This window comes from Microtus oregoni, unplaced genomic scaffold (genome assembly GCF_018167655.1).
Source record: "Microtus oregoni isolate MIOR12 unplaced genomic scaffold, Mior012 000070F_ref0000104, whole genome shotgun sequence".
In the NCBI taxonomy this organism is placed as follows: domain Eukaryota; kingdom Metazoa; phylum Chordata; class Mammalia; order Rodentia; family Cricetidae; genus Microtus; species Microtus oregoni.
In genome coordinates, this window is record NW_024543977.1 from 7058398 (window position 1) to 7077608 (window position 19211).

Below are 19211 nucleotides of genomic sequence, written 5' to 3' on the forward strand. Positions count from 1 at the left end.
ATAGGAGCCCTTTACCTCTTGGCTCTTTGCTTGTTGGGAGAGAATCTGAAGTTGATGTGTGTAACTGTCTATCCTGAGGATCAGCAAAAGAAAACCAAAACCAACAAACCAAAACCAAATGGTGATAGATTTCCAAACTGCAAAGCCGTTCCCGAGTTGGTGCAGGGAGTCTACAGCTTCGGTGCATGAAGGGATGGTAGGATATGAAACTGATCAAATTTGGGGGCGGGGTGAGGAATACGGATCAGTTCAGTTAATTACTGGGAGTTTTTTGTAATGTTATGTACTTGGGTGTTTTTCTTGTATGCATGAAGGTATGTGTGCCTGGGGCCCACGGTGGCCAAAAGAGCATCAGATTCTCCAGGACTAGAATTACAGTGATTGTCAGCTATCGTGTAGGAGCTGAGGTTCAAACCTGGATCCTCCAGCCATCTCTACTAGGCAATGGTGGCACACCACTTTAATTCCAACACTTGAGAGGCAGAAGCAGGCAGATCTCTGAGTTTGAGGCCAACTTGGTCTAGAGAGCAAGTTCCAGGACAGCTGGATCTACACAGAAAAACAAAACAAAACAAAGCAAAACAAAAAACCCAAGAAAACCAACAAACCAAAAAAGAGATATTTTGTACACTTATGAAGTTCTTGACACTACCAAAAACCTTATTTATCTTTTTCAGTGCTGAGGACTTAAGGCATCATGGATGGTAAGCTTGCCAGCCCTGTTCCACTTTCCTTAAGTAGATCCCTTAATTTCACACTTTCCAGATGAAGAAAGCAGCTGAGTTGGTAGGTCACGTGTCAAGGTCACGGTGTCAGGGGTGGACTGAAGACTCAGATCGAGAGTCCAGGATGCACGCGAAGCTCAGGCTGAGAATGACTGTCCTTGAGAACTGCAGACTTAGCTGTGTGGAGAGCTGAGGAGTCGTGGGGCGCCAGCTGCCGAGTACTCACTGTCTAACAGTTTCTGCCTTGTGTGTCCCGTTTACTGTCTGCATGTGTTGGGATGGCCGGGATCTCTGGATACTGGGGCTGGGGATGGTGGTATCCTGGGGATGTTGTTTGTTTACCGTTGCCAGGGCAGCATGGAAGCAGTGACTGACTGAAAGCCACTCCCAAGATGGAACCAAAGAGGATGAGCATGGGGAGACATGCCAGCATTTTAGAACAGCTAGGCCAGAGTGTTAAGGGAGATGGAGAGTTGCTCAGTACAGTGGAGGTTCTCACTTGTCCATCATCAGTTCTTGGGATTACCAAGGCCCTTTCAAATGGGCTATGTCATCCAAGCTGGCCTTGAAGTCTCTGCAAGTCTCCTGCCTCAGACACTCCAATGTACCACCGCACCTAGCATGAAACACTTTATCCTGACTTTTTTGTGGTAGGAAAGTGGCCTTGTATATGATGGTCAAGTGCTCTCCCACTAAGCTACATTCTAATTCCTTTGTTCATTTGGTTAGACCCTTGCTAAGCTTAACCATAAAACCTGACCACCATGAGATGTTCTTAAAGGTGCGCTGAGGCTCAGACCACATCCCCCAAACCTGCCCTTCTTCATCTTGGCTCAGCACTATCATGCTGGTTCACACTGTGGCTGCAATGGTCCTGTTGATACTTTATAATTAATATCACCTTTCAGTATGGAGTGAAATGCGTTAAGAAGTTTCATTGTCTGTGGAAAGGATGGAAAAGAGACAAGAATTCCTTCTCAGGCTGGGGATGGTGCCAGAGAGGAGGCAGGGGTCAGTGAAAGGTCCATGCAAGGGACATGGACAGCAGTTATATGGCTGTGATCAGTGGGTGCTCAGAAGCCAGAGAGGAAAGCTTTAAAAGAATTTTCAGAGGCCCCACAGCAGAACAGACACACAACCCTGAGCCCCAGGGCCTCCATATGATGTAAGTGCTTGGAACAGTTGCCTAGCCACGCCTCTTAGCCCCATCCCTGGAGAGAGGCCGGATCTCAGGAGCCAAGAACTAATGAAGGCTGAAGCCATCTGCACTTGACAATAGAGCTGGAGCCTGGCAGTCATAACAGAGCAAAAACAAGGAGCCCATGTACACATTGGTAAACGTTTCTGGGTGCAGCAGGAAAGAGACAGACAGGGAATGCAGGGCCTGGGCAAAGCGACCTGTGGCTTCGGGTTCTGGTTCCTCCTGTTAATCTTAGTGCTGTGACTATTTCAGAAGTAAACAGATACTTTGCTCTGGAGAAATTTCTTGAGTTTCTTTCCTTCTTCCTTTCTTTCTTTCTTTCTTTCTTTCTTTCTTTCTTTCTTTCTCTGTGTAACAGTCCTGGCTGTCCTGGAATGCACTTTGTAGACCAGGCTGGCTTCAAACTCAGAGATCTACCTGCCTCTGCTGAGATTAAAGACACACGTGTGTCACCACATCTTGCTTGACATGACACACAGGTTTTGGACATGGGCGTTGACCTCCCCCCCCCGCCCCCCAAGGAACACAATCCAGACAGGAGAGAAAAGACGTGGCTATTGTAAAAGTCAGAATAAGGACTCAGGGAACTGTCAGGTAGGGCAGTCAGCAAAGGCTTCTAGTAGACAGCCGGATTTCTGCTGGGCCTGGAAGCTGGGTATGTTTTTAAGAGAACGAGGTGCACCAGAAAATGATCAGCCTGTGAAAGCAGCCAAAAGCAAAGAGGAGTGGTTTGGGTTAGCTTCTTTTTGGGAAGAGAGGAGTTAGACCTGAAAAGTCGGGCTGGTGTGTCCAGCCTTCCCAGGACATCTGCACATGATCTGTGTTCTGGAAACCACTCCCTCTCTGATAAAAGGGTCAGAATTGTGTAGGTGACTTGCAACAAGAATGTTGCAGGAAGGGGCCAGCAGGATGGCTCAGTGGCTCAGGGTGCCTGCTGCCAAGTCCAACACCCCGAGTTTGATCTGTGGGACCCACTTGGGGTGGAGAGATCGATTTTCCCAGCAGTTGTTCTGTAAGCCATGGTGTGTGTGCTCCCATCCATAAGGAAGTAAATAAATACAGTACAGTACACTTAACAGAAGAATGTTGTAGCAAACAGTGGTGGGAAAATGTGCTCTTAGTACACCATTGGCAGTCATGGTGGGGTAACAATAATGTTTATGAAGCAAATACTACAAGAAGGCTCTTACTAGGTGCCAAAAATACTGCAGAGGGAAACAACAACAGACCCCTTCTTCCTCTGGAGTTTGCCCATGAGACAGACAGGGAAACAGGGCAAAAGAGACATCATCAAACTTGCTTAAACCCACATCCAGAAAGGGGCATGACAAGTGCCTTTACGTGCTGAGTCATCTTGCCAGGATGAATTTCATTTAAAAATATATGTATCTATATAGATATAATAGATGGATGGATGGATGGATGGATCGATGGATGGATGGATGAGCAGTGCCCATGCCTAATTCTAGTACTCATGAGGTTAAAGCAAAAGCATCTTGAGTCAGGTCAGCCTTAGCTACAGAGAATTTAGGCCAGCTGGATTACATAACAATGTATACTCACACACACTCACAGACAGCACACACATATACCACTATTACACACATGTGCGTGCACATGCTTGCACTCACACATAAACAAAGAAGAGAGAGAGAAATAATGAACGGGCAAAGCACTTGAAAGACAATTCTTTCTCCTAAGAAGATATATGGGGCTAGAAAATTGTCTTAATGGTTAAGTGTACTTGTTACTCTAGCACAGGATCAGAGCTCAGTTCCCAGTGCCCGCATGCTGGTTCACAGCACCCATATCTCCAGTTCCAGGGCAGCTGGTACTCTCTTCCTTGGGCATCAGGCACAAACACAGTACATACACAGAGTAAAACATTCAAACACATAAAATAAAACTAAATGATTTTTGATCAATTTTGCACAATTGATCAAAAAGCACATAAAGTGGTGACTGGCATCTTTGGCCATTAGGGAAATGTGAATGGCACCTGCAGTGAGAACCTATTCATGAGAATAGTTCACACGGAAAAGGAAGCAAGGTGTTGGGGAGGTGTAGAGAATTAACCACTGAGGACCTCTCGTGAGTGAGAGACAGGCTTCAGCAGCCAGCGGTTCCATTAAGTTGGCAGCAGAACTCCTGTACACAGATACTCAAGAGCAGACTCCTTGACTCCTTCCCTCTCAACTCCTCACCCCAGGGATTTTTAGATGGCCCCAGGTACATAGTGAAAGAAATCAGCTGTGCAAATCAGATATCTATGACAGTAAATCATTAAAATCTTTATTTTAAATCAATATTTTGGGGAGCTTGAGAAATGACTCCATGGTTAAGAGCACTTCCTGCTCTTACAGAGGAGCCACGCTCAGCCCCCAGGACCCATGTGGTGGTTCACAGTCAGTTCCAGGAGATCTGATGTCTTCTCTTGCCTCCATGGGCACCAAGTACACGCATGGCAGATAGACATACACTCAGGCAAAATACTCATGCATATAAAGTAAAAGCAAATCCTTCTTTAAGTCAATGCTTTTGTATATATATGGTGTTAGCATTGACAAGCACGGAAAGCAGGTTTGCATACTAATAATGTGGATGTTTATCATCTCACCAGAGATGCTGCAAGGTCTAGAGCGCCTCCCGAGTTTACAGAGTTGATCAGTATTTAGATTTTATAATCGTCAGTGTTGAGAATGCTGCTTCATAGAAAAACATAGCACAAAATGGCACAGATACACTTAGAATTTGTTTGAAATTCTGTCCTAATCTCAAAATAAAATTCATTAAATGATTTCTTTTTTCAAATAAAATTTAAGTCTGCAACTCAAAGGCCAGTGGTGAGCCACTGAATGTTTCTGTGTTTCTTGTTGTCCTTTGGGTGTTTTGTTTGTTTTGGAGTTTTGCCAAAGTGGGTTTCCCGAAGCACAACACAAAGGAAGAGAGATCTGCAGCTGGGCCCTGCTGTGGACCTGAAGGAGCAGACTCCAGTGCAGCACAAGGAGCTGCCCCTGCAGAGGGCCCCTTCAGAAGCAGTCTGTCTTGGCAACGGTAGCGAGGGAAGATGGGGCCTGGGTACAGGTAGAGATCCAGGAAAAGGAATTGTCTTCTCACATATTAAGGAGAAAAAGAGGAAGGTGGGCACTGGGGACCTAGTGACAACCTCTCCAAGTGGCGACTGTGACCTGGTTGGGGGAGCAACTCAGACACATACTGGGTGTGATGGTTTGAATGGAAGTGGTTCCCATAGACTCACAGAGAGCGGCACTACTAGGAGGTGTGGCCTTGCTGGAGTAGATGTGGTGTTGTTGGAGAAAGTGTGCCACTGGGGATGGGCTTTAAGGTTTCAGAAGCTCAAGCCAGGCCCAGTGGCTCACTCTCTCTTCCTTTTGACTGCCAGTCCAGATGGAGACTTCTCAGCTACTTCTTGAGCACTATTCTGTCTGTGTGCCACCATGCTTTCTCCATGACGATAATGGACTAAACCAGCCCAGTGAAATGCTTTCCTTTATAGGAGCTGCCATGCTTATGCTTTCTCTTCTCAGCCACAGAAACCCTAAGACATGGGTTGGTGCTGGGGATTCAAGCCCTACCCAGCCCTTGTCCTTCACGGCACCTCCCTGATCCCCCAAGTTAGGAGCTTAAAGCTAAGGCAGTGGTGACTTCTGTCTGCTGTGCCAGGGAGTTTGTGGGAGTGAATGGAAGCTCAGCTGTAAGGTGTGATTCAGCGGGGACGGAGGGGAGAGGACTGAGCACAATGGCAAGGAGGGACAAGGACACTTTGGAGAGCACAGTTGGCAAAGACAAGAGAGATAACCAGAGAAGGAAGGAGACAGAAGAAGAGAAGCTATAGAGGCCATAAACCACAGGTGGCGCTCCACTAAGCCCAATGGCCACTAAGCCAAATTGTCTGAGATGCATCCCAGGAACCCAGGCAGTAGGAGGAAACCAGCTCCTGCAAGTTGGCCTCTGACCTTCACAGTCAGGAGCACAGCACCTGCTCCTCACTCCCAATGAATGTTTAAGGACAGGGAGGGAGGGAAGGAGACCCTGCAAGGAAATTAGGTTTTCAACTCTCGGAGCACTGAGAAATCAGGCATAGCAAGGCCAAGACCCGTCTTTTGGATACCCAAGGCTTACCCTCAAGAGAACAGTTTTCACGAAGCAGCCAGGGGGGTAAACAAGGGAATGCGTGAGAATGAATCATAACTTGTTTGCGTTACCACCCAGGCAGAGCCTGTGACAAGGATTTGAATGGAGTTTGTGTGACTGGGCGTGCGATTGCTCAGATGACCACTGTGGGTAGCGAGAGCTCTATCTCCCCCAGAGAAACTTGAGAATGTGCCACAGGCCTCAACACTGTATCCTGAGGGGTGAAATTAACACAAAGAGAAGACTCTCCACCATCAGGCACTTATCCACCCACCCCTTCCCAAAATCCTGAGTGGAGCTGACTAGGGAGAAGCTCTCTGAGATGTGTTGTGGGACCTTCTACAAGGCAGGTAGGTGGCCTCTGTAGCATGAACAATAAAAAGCCAGAGACAGATTTTGGGGTTTAAGCTGAAGATCAGAAAAGCAAAGCAGCCAGCCACTAGAGAGACCTTTTACCTCTGCCAAATCTGCAGACCAAAAGGGCGAGATCCTGTCTCCACAAACCCTCAGGCTCCACACTCCAGTGAGTTCCCGTCTCTTCCCCTTTATATTCCTCTCTCTGCCCAACCATATCACTCCTGTCTCCACCTCCTTGTCTTTCGAGTCCTGGGATTAAAGGTGTGTGTCACTACTCTCTGGCCTGTGTGGCTGACTAATATGTCTGCTTTGCTTTGATCTTCAGGCAAGCTTTATTTATGAAAACACACATAATACAGCACTCTAGACCTCTGTGGTTGAGCATATATGTGTAGGTCTGTGTGGGGCAGGGTCATACTAAGAAGTATTTGTGAGCCAGGAAAAAGGGAATCGGGGAGCCTGGTGTTCTGGCACATTGCGGGGGAAGGAAAGAGCAGATAGCTGGTACCAAAGTATAGGCCAGTTGTTAGATTGTGGAGAGAGCTCCTTCCAGGACAAGCAAAGCATCTGCAAATGCCGGGAGGGAGGATAAGGATAAAGGAGAGAAAAACTGGAGACGATGCAGCTTAATGTTATGGCTAGGTCTCACTCTGGCTCCAGGGGAGTCCCGTGATTTGAAGCCAAAGGGGGCTTGAGGGAAGACCTTACTTTGAAATTACCAGAGAAGGATCTTGTGGGTAAATTAGAATTCACAATTACATAGTTTCTAGAAGCCAGAAACCTGAGACATGTTTAATTTTTAACCTGTGAGACTTGGAGAGCAGAACACTGGAAGTCAAGATTTTCAGCTCTGAGCCAAGAGGCTCTGACAGAAATGGCCCAGTGGCGCCTCCTGCTGCTCACCTCAGAAATCCCTCGCACACGAATGCTTCCCACCAGCTCGGCTGGATCTGAAAGAGGAACAGACCCTAAGGAGTGGAAAGATCTTCACAGACACCTTTATCTTCATGGACAATGGAACAGTTTCCACAGAAATGGAACTGTCCTCCCCACTGATGTGACTGCTAACAGCCCCGGCAGAGGAAGGGCATGCTTCTCTGCACTTCCGAGGCAGTAGGCGGGGAATACGGGCTCAGCCTACAACTGAGGTGTCCATCGTTACTGACGTGACACGGGGACGAGTGTGCACCCAGGTTCCTGCAGGACTCTGGCGTGAGGCATTTGGCTGAAGTCTGGGGAAGAGGCTGAGAATCCTGCCAGTTCTCCCTGGACACACCAGGCACAGAATACAGTGTCGAACACACGGTTCTCTGCAGTCAGTCTGAGAGCTTAAAACATAAACCTATTGAGGGCTGGCTAGATGACTGACAGGGAAGGTGTCACTGCCGCCACTCGGGGCTGATCCCTGGGACCCACATTGGAGGAGAGAATTTTCCCATTAACTGTCTACTAACCTCCAAACACCCATGGCGACACCCACCACCATACACAAGATAAAATTAGATTTCATTCGCTTCAGTTTAACAGAATCCATCGTCGGAAAGGTAAAACCGTGCCTCATTCATCCACAAGGTTTTTGTTACAGATGTTAGAGAAGGGCCTATTACTTTTCTTGGCTACTTAGTCCAGGTTAATTTTTGTCAACTCAACACGAGCTAAAGTACCCTGGGAAGGTGGAGCCTCCATCAGATTGCCCTGTGAGCATGTCTGTGGGGGGCATCTTCTTGCTTGCTAACTGCTGCAGGAGGGTCCACCACGTTGTGGGTGGTGCCACCCCTAGGCGGGTGGCCCTGGGCTGTAGAAGAAAGTAGCTGAGGAAGCCAAGGAGCCAAGCCAGTAAGCAGCCTCTTTCTGTGGTTCCTGCTTGAGTTCCTACAGAGGGAGTTCCAGGACAGCCAGGACTACATAGAGAGTGACCCGGCTGAGCCACTACTACGCATGCCCAAAGTACTCCTCTCATAGACACCATATGCCCACGTTCATTGCTGCTTAACTGACAAGAGCAAGATAGCCTAGACGCCCATCATATGTGGAGCGCGCGCGCACACACACACACCTGACTTTAAAAAACAAACAAAATGAATTCTAATGTTGAACTTAATGTGTGAAATGATTTCAGCCTGGTCCATTCAAATGCTAATTAATTCTAGAACCTAACTCCTTAGGTTACTTTGACGGACACTTTCCTAGGGAATATACTCTTAATATACAACTGAAGAAACTGAGACTTTTATATGTGACACAAATATAGTGATGGATATATATGTTTGTCACAACGGAAATGGCAGGTGACCCCAATCACTGGAAACAATAAAACTCAAGGTCTGGGCATGTTTACTGTGTATGTATAGAAAAAGGACTATGTCATTAAGTCTCACTGAAAAAGAGATATAATTAATGCTTTACATTTATTAATTTTGTACTTATGTGTTAATTTTCATGTGTGTTTATACATGTGTATGAAGATCAGAAGACAACCTCAGATGTCATTCTTCAGGCACTGTCTGGTTTTTTGGATAGGCTGGCTGGCCAGTGAGCTAGGGATCCATCTGTGTCTATCTCTCCAGGGCTAGGACTCTAGGCATATAAACCACACCTGGCTTTTTACATGAGTTCTGGGATCACATCCATGTCCTCAGGCTTGCATGGCTGAGCTATCTCTCCAGTTCACACCTCTCTTTTAGAAGGTAATTGCATTGTTGAAGTGTTCTTCATTAAATGTTCAGAGAAGTTAACTGACTTCCGCTAGGCAAATTTGATGTGGGATGTCCTTAATTCTTTGTCCTTTATTCACTGCTTAATGAATAAAGCTGTTCGACCAATAGTTTAGCCGAGTAAAAGCAAGTGGGAAATCTGAACAGAGATATAGAGAGAAAGTAGTAGGCAGAGTCAAAGAGACACCATGTAGCTGCGAAGCAGAAGGACTCCAGAACCTTACCGGTAAGCCACAGCCTCGTGGTGATACACAGATTAATAGAAATGGGTTAATTTAAGATGTAAGAGCTAGCTAGGAATATGCCCAAGCTATTGACCAAGCAGTGTTGTAATTAATAAAATTTCTGTGTGATTATTCGGGTCTGGGTGGCCAGGAAACTACAGTGCAGTCTCTGTTTACATGAACTTAAAATGTAAATCTGAAGATTAAGCTGAGGACCACACTGTGTGTAAATATACTCTGTTGCCAGACTTTATTCCATATGGAATATGCATGTTTTGTGGTGAGATGGGCTGGCTTTGCTGCTGGGATAGTGAAGCTTTGGCCATCGTGGACTCTTTCCTGACTGCTGTCACTTAAGAGATTGCGTTCTTATGAGTCCAAGCACTGTTCTTATGCCTTTAAGTTTAGTCTATGTGTGAGTGTGTGTGTTATGCACATATACATAGGTGTGCATGTGTTCCCACGAGCACACATGTGTGGGTACCTGTGGAGGCCATAGATGAAACTGGAGTTACAGGTAGTTGTGAATTCCCCCGAAAGGTGTTCAAGGCCAAACCTAGGCCTTCTGCACAAGAACTGAATACCCTTAACTGCTGAGCCCCTTCCAGTGCCTTCTTGTGCCTTTCAATAAAGTAAATATTATTCATTTAGAATAGTTTTTTTCCCCTGTTTGTTTGGCTTTTTGTTTTTGTTTTCTGAGAGAGGGTTTTTCTGTGCAATAGCACTGGCTGTCCTGGAACTTGCTCTGTAGTAGCCCAGGCTGGCCTCGAACTCACAGAGATCCACCTGCTTCTGCCTCTTGAGTGCTGGGATTAAAGGTGTGCGCCACCACTGCCCGGCTTACAATAGTTTTACATTTAGAGAAAAGTAGAGTGGAAAGACAGAGCATCCCCATCCCCCCACCTACTCTAGCACCCGTACTCCCCACTCTTCCACACCTGTGCGAGAGTGATGGTCCTACCGTGACACCTCACAGTTCAGGGAGCCTCTGTGGTACAGTCACACACCGCTATCACGCGCCCTCTTTTGGTGTGGTCATCTTCTCACCCTGTAAACGGCCGTGCGGCCAGCACCATTCCAGTGTTTTTACAACATTATCTCACAAGTTAGTCTCATGGCTGGCGCTCCAGCAGGCGCTCCTGAGTTAGGAAACCCAGATATAATAAGTGTGCGGCACAGTGTCTAGCATGTAATACCGAAGTGCATGCGTGGCAAGCATCTGAGGTATCCAGCTGGCACTCACAGGGACGAGGAACTGAGCTGCTCTGGACAGACACGGGCAGGGATCCGGGAAAGGACAGGAGGAAGCAGGGTTTGACCCCTGCCACCAGGTGTTGTTTCTGACCTGCGTCTGAACCTCAGTGTGGTCAATCTGGCACGTCAAGTCGAGGGGACTAAGGGAGGGCCCCCATGCTGGTAAAGTATTATTTTGGGGGCATTGTTGGAAATGTTCCCCAAAACGATTATCATTTGTACATGTAGGGTGAGTAAGGAGCATCAACCCTCACCAGTGTGAGTGGGGGTCGCTCAGTCCCCAAGGGCTGGCCAGAGCCAAAGGGCAGAGGATGGGGTCAGTTCTCTCCGAAGGTTTGAACTCCAGTCTGCAGAATCTCGGGCTCTGAAACTCTCAGCAGTACCAGCTCCCTCCCTCGCACCGTTTCTGGGAACCCTGGCTTCTCAGGCCTGTGAGTCAAGACTGAATCACACCTGTGGCTTTCCTGGATCTCCAGCTCTCTGATGGAGGACTGTGGGGCTTCTCCGCCCTTGTAGTTTGCAAAGGCTCCCATTGTAAATCTCCTCTTCCGTCTCTCTCCATATACATTCTATAGAAGCTGTCTCTTTGGTATAGTTGCCGATCAACTCACGTTCCCAGATTGTCCCTGACTTCAGAGATTTTTCCGTTTCACGGTAGTGTAAAAGGACTTTCATTTTAAAGCTTAACCTTTTCCCGGGGCAGGAGCTGTAGCTAGGTACTCCTGTGGGCGCTGCTCAGCACTCGAGAGCTGCTGGGCGCTGTGAGCAAGGATATCAGGCCGCAGAACAATCCTCTCCCATGCGGCGTTCCGTGTGTTACATGCCATGGGCGCTTTTTTGCTTTACCATACTTTCGATCTCTGATCGCTTCGTTAGGGATAACCGGCGTTACTATGGTAAAAGGTGATAAAGAACACATGCCCTTCGTGGCCTGGGTCTGTCCTCCAAAGCTAAGGGTTGTTGTTGGTAGTGGTATTGGTGTTGGTGGTATTGTTATTGGTGGTGGTGATATTGGTGTTGTTGTTGTTGTTGTTGGTATTAATGATGTTGTTGGTATTGGTGTTGTTGGTAATGTTGTTGTTGGTATTGTTGTTGTTGGTGGTATTGTTGTTGTTGTTGCTGGTAATGTTGTTGTTGGTATTAGTGTTGGTGGTATTGGTGTTGTTGTTAGTATTGGTGTTGTTGTTGTTGATAGTGGTGTTGGTATTGGTGGTATTGTTGTTGGTGGCAGCATGTGCATGTATGTCATGGCATACATGCAGAGGTCAGAAGTTGGTTCTCTCCTTCCATATTGGGAAAGCAGAGTCTCTCAAGTTATTTTTGCTATGCTGTGTATTCCTAGCTAGCTGGCCGTGTGATTTGTTTCTTGTGGTTGTTATTAATGACTCTGGATATTTATGGTTTCTCAATTTTTTTCTACTGCTGTATTCTACTTCCTTTCCAGTTTGATTAGAAAGTAATTTTATATGGTTTTGATATTTTAAAATGTGTACAAATAATTTTGTTGCCTAATTGTGTTCTATACTGAAGAATTATCTGTAGATAATTGAGAAAAAGAAAGCTGTATCCTGATATTATGTCCATCAAGTCCAGTGGGTCTACCTGCCAGTAAAATCCTCTATTTTTTATTGATATACCACCCTATCAGTTGGTGGTATTACTGGGTTTTCTTGTGGGTGGGATGTTGATGTTGGGTGGTGGTACAGGTATTGGGTTTTCTTGGGGGTGGGATGTTGATGTTGGTGGTGTTACAGGTAAGGTATGGACTGAATTCAGGTCTCCACACTCACAAGGCAGGGGCTTTGCTCTGACTAAGTTACCTCCCCAGGTCACATTACTGTTTTTATTTTATAGACAAGGAGTAGAAGGAGATAAACAGACATAGCTCAATCAAGTTCATTGCTGGTGAGTATGAATTTAGCACTCAGAATTAGGACTCAGCTCAAGGTCTGTGTTCCCCAATGGCCTTGCTCTATTGGGAAGAACACCGGTGGTCCATCTTCTAATCTGCCCTTTATTCATGCATACTTGCTAAGATTCAGCCTCAGATGTGAGTGTCTGAGTGTGTGTACTTCTTCCTGTAGCTTGATAAATGCTCCTGTTAGAGTCTTACCAGCAGCTGAATCTTGCTTAGCCCCCTGTCTCAGCGTCTACCTCTTTAAAATCTACTCTAGCTGTGCAACAAAGAGCTGCAAACTCGGCAGATTTGAATACGGACATTGGGTTCCAGAATTCAAACGGTGCATGGTGAGATTGCAGCATACGTGGGGCCGTGACTGGGGCTGGAGCCATTGCCCCTTTGCTGGCAAGTGAGATGTGAGAAGCCGCCCACTGTCAGGAGTGTCCCACAAGACCTCCGCATGCAGCTTGGGCTTCCTCTCAGCTTGGCGCCGCAGATGCAGTTCGAGTTGTTAAGCTCGTGGCTCAGGACTGCAAGAATGAGGGTTGTCACTTCTTTTGACACATCCTTAAATGTCACAGACCATAACTTCTACCACAGTGTGTTATTCAAAGGATAAGCCCATACATATATTTTACTTCTTAAAGATGGAGGAAGCAAGGTCACTCTGCAGAAGCATCCTACTCTGTGACTGGGATCAAGAAATCATTACGTCTGAAAATACATTGTGTCTTGTCACCTGCATCATCGGGCCGTTGCCTCTGAAGCCTCCTTGGTATCTGGGTGAGGAAGCAAATACCAGTGAATGCCTGCAGGGGGCGCAATCTGCTTATTCTGAGAGTTCATATCAGGAGCGTTCCTCATTCATGGCTGTATCGCTGAGTCAGAGTTGGGAAATTCTTCCAACTTGACCCACGCGGTTGTTTAATTTCAATTTTGCTATTAGTTGAAATGTCATGTAGATACAGTGCTTAGATGGTTTTTCTAGTAATCATTAATAAGAAATTGGGCCAGGGCAAGTGGATCTCTGTGAGTTCAAGGTCAGCATGGTCTACAAAGGAAGTTCCTGGACAACCAGAGCTACACAGAAAAACCCTTTCTCCAAAAACGATAAATAAGTAAATAAATGAAATCCCATCCATATTTACATGACAATCTCCTCTCACACATAACTGCTGCCGAGTGAGAGCAGCTAGTTCCTTTTTCATTTACAGAATATTCTCCCTGTAGCTTGTCGTATCAGCCCTGTTGTTGAAGGCCATGACTTTGGAGAGCTCTGCCTGCAGAGTTTCCTTCAGTGTCCTGCAAGCCATGCGGACACTGTGAGGTAGCACTTGAAGGAGCCAGCCATGGTAAACTAAATATAAAAAGGTCACCCAAAGGAAGTTCTTTACTTCCAACCATTATCTCCTGCCAGAGTAGGACTCAGACATTGGTAAATTTAATAAGAGCCCAGAGTCTCAGCTACACTACTGAAAAAAGCCTGGTATTGGCATAAGAACAGACAGGAGGACCAATGGAACCGAATAGAAGACCCAGATGTCAATCCAGACATCTTCGAACACCTGATCTTTGATAAAGAAGCAAAGAATATTAAATGGAAAAAAGAAAGCATATTTAACAAGTGGTGCTGGCATAACTGGATATCAATATGTAGAAGAATGAAAATAGACCCATATCTATCATTATGCACAAAACTCAAGTCCAAATGGATCTCATCGTAAAGCCAGCCATACTGAACCTCATAGAAGAGAAAGTGGGAAGTACACTTGAATGCATTGGCAGAGGGAACCACTTCCTAATATAACCCCAGCAGCAGAGACACGGAGAGAAACAATTAATAAATGGGACCTTCTGAAACTGAAAAGCTTCTGGAAAGCAAAGAACATGGTCAATAAGACAAAACGACAGCCTACAGAATGGGGAAAGATCTTCACCAACCCCACATCAGACAGAGGTCTGATCTCCAAAATATACAAAGAACTCAAGAAATTGGACACCAAAAGATCACATAATCCAATTTAAAAAATGGAGTACAGACCTAAACAGAGAACTCTCAACAGAAGAATCTAAAATGGCTGAAAGACACTTAAGGTAATGTTCAACATCCTTAGTCATCAGAGAAATGCCAATCAAAACAACTCTGAGATTTCATCTTACACCTGTAAGAATGGTCAAAATCAAAAACACTGATGACAACTTATGCTGGAGAGGTTGTGGGGTAAAGGGAACACTTCTCCATTGCTGGTGGGAATGCAAGCTGGTACCACCCCTTTGGATGTCAGTGTGGCGATTTCTCAGAAAATTAGGGAACAACCTTTCTCAAGACCCAGCAATATCACTTTTGGGTATATAACCAAAGGATGCTCAATTGTGCAAAAAGGACATGTGCTCAACTATGTTCATAGCAGCATTGTTTGTCATAGCCAGAACCTGGAGACAACTCAAATGCACCTTGACTGAAGAATGGATACGGAAAATGAGGTACATTTACACAATGGAGTACTACACAGCAGAAAAAATAACGGCAGCTTGAATTTTGCAGGAAAATGGATGAAACTAAAAAACATTATTTTGAGTAAGGTAACTCAGACACAGAAAGACAATTATCACTCACTCATAGGTGAGTTTTTATGTTTTTAAACATAAAGCAAAGAAAGTCAGCCTACAAATCACAATCCCAGAGAACTTAGACAACAATGAGGACACTAAGAGAGACTTACATAGATATAATCTACATGGGAAGTAGAAAAAGACAAGATCTCCTGAGTAAATTGGGAGCCAGGGGGCCTTGGGAGATTGTTGAAGGGGGAGGGGAGAGGCAGGAAGAGGAGAAGAGAAAAATGTAGAACTCAATAAATATCAATAAAAAAAGAGACCTGAGTCTCAGTAGTTTACCCTGAAGCAATACCTGGCTGCAGGAAGAACCACAGCTGAGATTACCTGAGCACCACTGAAAAACAGGCCATCCAAAGGAAATCCCTAACATTCCAACCGCTGTGGATAGGACCACCTGCAAGCACACTCGCCAGGACACCCCTAGAAATGTCAGCCAATCAGGAGTTCTGAACCCCAGAAACCCCTCACCCCCACCTCTACTACTATAAAACCCAACTCTAACTGAGCTCGGGGCTCTCCGTTTACTCCAATACATTGGACATGTGGAGAGACTGAGTTTGTGAACTTGCATAAAATAAAGGCTCTTTGCTTTTACATACGGGACTCGGTCTTCTTGTTGGCTTTTGGGGGACTTTGCAGATTTGGGCATAACAGCACTAAGGATGGCAAGTACATTGTAGGAATTTGCATGGGTAAGTTCCGAACAGCCCACCAGTTCTTGCTCACTGGTTGGAAATCTTTGAGTATTGTTGGGATTTCATCAATGGAAAAGGGTCTAAGGACAGAGGAGACGAAAGGCTGGAAGAAGAAAGGATCATGGTGTGCACTCTTAGGTATGGAATGGGTCCCAGACAGAGAGTGGTGTGCACACTAAGGAATGGAATGAGTCCCAGACAGAAAGTGTTACTCACAGCATGGAAATAAGGAAGCAGAAAACGCCTTGTTCTTGGGTACTGGAGAGACACCTCTGGAGTCAGAGTGTGGTCCACTCGCAGGAGGTCTGTTCAGCTCCCAGCACAAGCGAGGCCCACAACTATTCATGATTCCTGTTCCAGGGGAACCAGTGCCCTCTTCTGACCTCCCTGGGTACTGCCTGCATATGGTATACTGATGTACATACAGGTAAATTTTGTATTTTATGTGTAAGGGTGTTTTGCCTGTGTGTGCCAGTGAATGGTGCATTGCAGTACCAAAAAAGGCCAGAAGAGGGCACTGTATCCCCTGACACTGGAGTTTGAATGGCTGTGAGCCACTGGTTTTTTGCTGGAAACTGGAATAAGCACAGATCTTAACTGTGGAGCCATCACTCCAGTGTGCGACAGGATCTCATTATGTAGTTCTGTCTGGCCTGGAACGCTGTGTGCTTCAAGCTGGCCTCAAACTTACAGAGATCCTCTACCTCTGCCTCCTGAGTTCTGGGATTAAAGACATTCACCACCACACCTAGTAATAAATTTTTCTTTTTTAAAAAAGGTAGAGATTCCCATCTGAAAGGCTGAGTGTGGAGCTGACAATGGATCACATTTTAGCATACCAATCTTGTTTGGTGTAGTCCTTTGAGGAACCTGCCTGACTCCAATCTGAGGGCAGGGGCCTTCATGTTGTGTTGTTAAAAATGCTTCTGTTTACGGTAAGAGCTGAGCCTAACCTGCCCCAACCCATGACTTTGACTTGTTTTTTAGAACACCTTAACCCTCCCTTAACCTCCTGAATCACATGGTGACCATGTGTACTGTTTTTAGATTTTTTCTATACCTCCTTAATGCCCCCATTATCTCTCTTCTGTACGTCTACTTTGTAACTACTTGTGATTTTATTCCTTAAAAGGGGCCCAAGAAATAGATTTGGGGATGCTGGCCAGCTTTGGGTGCACTGTAATAAAACAAGCTTGCCTCAAATTTGACTCAGAATTGCAGTTGTGGTCCTATTCTCGCTGGTGGGATCAGCAGGTTATTACATCTATAGGTCTCTGACAGGCACTGGTCAGCCTCTCACACCAAGACTGGCTTAGACAGGTTTTAGAGCCCTGCAGCTGGTGCCAGGGCTCAGTGACAGCACATGTTCTTAATATGTGTCCCAGGGTTTCTACTGCTGTGAAGAGACAATTTGTCCTCTATTCTGCCGATACCTTAAATGGGTGTAAGAGACACCAGATATTTCCATACCCAAATACCGGACAGGAACAAAGAGATCAGCTACCCCAGGATGTGACCAGCACCTAGCTTTCTCAGATCCCCACAAAGATGACACTCACAAATAAGCAGGAAGCAATCTTGAGAATCCACGGCCCCAATTCCTTTAACCTGTGGTGCCTAACATCCTGCCTTTTTATTCTAAAAAAGAGATGGAAATGTAATGAACTGTCCTGTCCCTTTAAGAGACAAGCCCTGCCCAATCCCCCACCCTGTCTGCTGAGGCAGGCAGATCTTCCTTCCTGCTTGAAGCCTGAGTCTCTTCCCTTTCCCTGTCCCTCTTGAAGAGGAAGCTCCTGTTTCCCCCTTCTCTTCTCTCTCTCTCTCTGCCTCTCTGCTCTTCTCCCCTTCTTCCTTTTCCCTCCATAACCCACTGAATAAATATCCAACCTCACTCTGCATGTTGTGCCTATCCCACCACTGCTGTGTGTCTTCCTGCCCGGTACCAGCTACCACCCGGGGCTGCCCACTGCCTGCGGTATGGTCTCCTGGCCTGCTGCCCACGGCAGCCCCTCAGGATCTGCAGCATTTTTAATTAATCCATTTCAACCATGACCATGGAAACTCTTATAAAGGAGTGGTGGCTCTCTTATATAGTTGAGAGATTCAGTCTGTTATCATCACGACAGGAAGCAAGGCAGCATGCAGGCAGACATGGTGCTTGAGAGTTCTTACAGGAAGTAGTCTGTCTCACTGGGTGTAGCTTGAGCATAGGAAACCTCAAAGCCCACCCCCGCAGTGACACACTTCCTCCAACACAGTCATACTTATTCCCATTAGTGCCACTCCCTGTGAGCCATTTTCTTTCAAACCACCACATGTATGAGAATCCACTTAAGATATGTGAAGCACACACAAAAAAGTAATTAAGAATAATTTCCCTGTAAAGAAGGTGCCATTATTATAATTACTTTATTTTATGGCAAACTTGCATGTTGAACTTCAATGAGATGGACACCATTAGAACTGGTCATGCTTTCCTATCAGCTAACTGTTTGACTTGAGGTGAGTTTGTTTCAAATCTCAGCTTCTTTATACTTAATGTGGAGGTAACTGCTCCCCTTTCTGCAGATTCTGTAGTGTCATTTATTGATCTAATGGGGTTTATCTAACACCTACCACAAGGAATATAATACATTACTATTTATTATTTAGTTTTGGCATTAAAGGGAAGGTTTATTTTGGCTCACAGTTCTGGAGGCATCAGCAGGGATGATGTGGTGGCCCGAGCAGGCGGCTACGGGTCAGATTGTTTCTATAGTCTGGGAGTAGAGGGCATGGAATGCCTGTGCTTAGCTTTCTGCTTTTTGTTCTGTCCAGGGGTTGCCATGGAGTGGTACCCACCCTCGTTAGGATGAGTCTTCTCACCTCACTGAATCTAACCTACAGAGGACCTTGAAGGTCTGCCTAGAGATTTGTCTCCATGGTAATTCTGAGTCCCATCAAGTTGATAGTCAAAATCTATTAAGTTGGCAACCAAGAACCATTGAGCTGGCAAGATGGCTCAGTAGGGAAAGATACTGCTAAGCCCGGTAACCTGACGTCAGTTCTGTTAGATCTCAAACCCAGGACAAATGGCTGATGTGCCTACTTAACATATCAGAGTTAACATATCAAAGACTGGCTACCAGAGTCCCTCTGTTCCTACCCATTACAAAGTCCTGGCTTGATGTGGGAGAATTGTCTGTAATCTGTCAATCATGTTATAAATAAACACTGATTGGCCAGGCAGGAAATATAGGCGGGAAAACCAGACAGGAAGTAGAAATAATGTAATGAGAACAGGAAAATTCTGGGAAGGAGGAAGTTGATTCCTCCCACTCCTGCCCAGATCACCAAAGCAGCAGGATGTGATCTGCCCCACTGAAAA